The sequence below is a fragment of the Olea europaea genome, chromosome 12 (genome assembly GCF_002742605.1).
Source record: "Olea europaea var. sylvestris chromosome 12, O_europaea_v1, whole genome shotgun sequence".
Classification (NCBI taxonomy): Eukaryota; Viridiplantae; Streptophyta; class Magnoliopsida; order Lamiales; family Oleaceae; genus Olea; species Olea europaea.
The window spans coordinates 27356397-27359161 of record NC_036248.1 but is presented as its reverse complement, the minus strand read 5'-3'; positions in this window follow the sequence as shown (position 1 = coordinate 27359161).

The window sequence follows — 2765 nt, the reverse complement described above, 5'->3', positions numbered from 1 at the left end:
GTGCAAGAACACGTTTCTCTCTTATTCTCACTTTTATATGTACAGTATAATGATAGGATAGGTACAAAATTTAATGAGTGGACAGAGGACCTGTTGACCACTTTTTATAGCATTCTAAATGTCACAGTTCTAAAAGGTGCGCATTGGCGGCGGCGTACAAAATTTAATGAGTGGAGAGAGGACCTGTTGGCCACTTTTTATAGCATTCTAAATGTCATTGTTCTAAAATGCGTGCATTGGCACACCGCCACCAATGTGCTTTGCGCGACGGAAATGCCAAACCAAGTGGCTTGGTGTTTTATTTAGCGGTCAAGAGCAATTGTTGACCGCTAATGAGCGCCTAGGCGCGGTTAATTATCTCTCTTTTTTTTTTTTTTTTTAATTACTACAATTCTTCTAAGTTAAAACTTATATGTTGATTTCTTCACTTCGTCGGTTTTAAATTTAAAATAGGCTCTTGAAGTTTTGAACAAAGAAAATCTCCCAAAATTCCTATTTATTTACTATTTAATATTTATATTTGGAACTTAATTTTTTGTTGAAAACTTTGGAGAAATGTATAAATTTCCTATAAATTTGTGTTAGATGTTTCGCAAGTATTATTTTTAATTATTAAACAATTTTTCGATTGATTAAAAACTAAAATAATATTGAAATAAAAAAACACCTTTTTACGCTTATGCCTCGCCCTCGCCTAAGCTCTCCTAGCCCATAGCTTGGCCTCTGTGCATCGCCGCGCATTACACCTTTTAGAACACTGCTTTATGCACATCCATCGGTCACATTCATGAATTACCTTACTTCAATGCAAAAGTGGTGTTTTACAACATTCATTTAATTCAACTAACATGTAAACTTTATTTATTTGTAACGTGCATGAGATATATCAATGATAAAGAATTCGTTTTGCTTCATTAAACCATCACATTTAGAATTTTATTCAAAAGTTTACTTTTGTAAATTGCATGAGCCGCATAATATTCTTATATTCTCCCACTTGGTTGATATGATTTTCCTTAATATGATTAATTGAACATACCATGCACATTCTCATTAATGAATTGCTTCCTTAATTGGTCACAACGTACATCATAAGCTAGCTAAAATCTAATGAGAGAATGGCGATTGTACGTCATTAATTCGACTTAGTTCCTTCCAAGAAACACTTCACTAATTCTTAGCTTAATGTTATCCATAAGTAAAGAACATTCATTATGTCCAAAATCAATGTCCTCAGGAGTATTGCGGCTATAAATCATTCATTTATAGCATAATTAAACATGAATTACCAAAAACATATAAGTAACCTTCGAGTGTCAAAATACTCATAAATACCCATTCTTTCAACATGTTCTTTTAATATATTTGGTGCCACCCTTTTCCTTAATGGGTCTACAATCATAACTTCGGTGCTTACATGTTCAACTGACACTTCATTTCTAAACTTCTTCTTTAACAGCCAAGTATTTCGACTGTGAAATCATCACAATAAACTTATGGCTGCTTGGCAATACTATCTAATGGAAGATAAAAGTGCGACAATAAGCAAAAGTTGAGGACCTTCATTGCAATTAAAATGTGGTGAAACAAAAATAAAACTACAATGTGAAAATAATTACACGCGGTAAAAAGGCACTTTTTCTTCAAAATTACCTGATTTGCAATATAGTCCCGGTTTTCTCAAAGATCCAGTCTGCAAATGTCTTGGTCAAGGACCACCATAACCAATCAAATAAGTACCATCTCATCAATTTTAGTCCTAATTGGGCAGTTTTTATGAAAAGTCGGCCAACATAAATTCTAAATAAAAATTGGCTAGTAAGGTTCAAAATGCATTTTATTTGCTGTAGGGATCAAACTTTCGACCAATATACAAATTATAAACGGTATAAATACTACTAACATGTTGATTTTTATAAAATTGCTTGTGACTTATCATATAAAATCAAGTTTAAAACTATAACATACTTTTTTTTTTTATAAGCAATCAAGTAATTTTATTAATAGATAATACATGGGGGTGTATTATCAATTTAAACAGGAAAGAAACGACATAAAGTTTGGTAGCCCTTCTACATAATTTGTGGCTGTAGCCTTAAACAAAGTATACAAAGTCATATAAAACCATTCTCTAATTTGCTCAGTTGTTCTTGCTTGGTCTTCAAAACAACGGTTGTTCCTTTCTCTCCATACACACCATACAATGTATCCTGGAATAAGGTTCCACGCAAGCCTACTATCTTTATCTCGAAATTTTCTCCTCCATGCCCGCAACACATCCTCCATACGCCTAGGCATCACCCAATCCATATGTTGAAAAGCTAGAATAGTGTTCCACAACCACCGGACATCTTCACAATGAAGGAACAAATGGTCATTCGTTTCTCTGTCTCTCTTGCACATATAATACCATTCGGTAACGTAAAAATCTTTTCTACAAAGATTATCCACCGTTAATGTCTGCCCCCTCACAACCGTCAATAACAAGAAAGCCACCCGTGGGGACAGTTTACATTGCCACACCATCTTCCAAGGAAATGAAATCTCCGTCGATCCTAATATAAATCTAAAATAAGTGCAAAATGAGAAAATACCATCCCGTGTCAACTTCCATCTGCTCTTATCATCTCCTCCCACTTGAATATGCACTTCATGCAAGGAGGTAAAAAACAGTGCATAATTATCCAGTTCCAAATCCTGCAAACCCCTCTCGAAGGCAATATTCCAGCTATAATTTCCATTATATATGGCTAGGACATCATTCA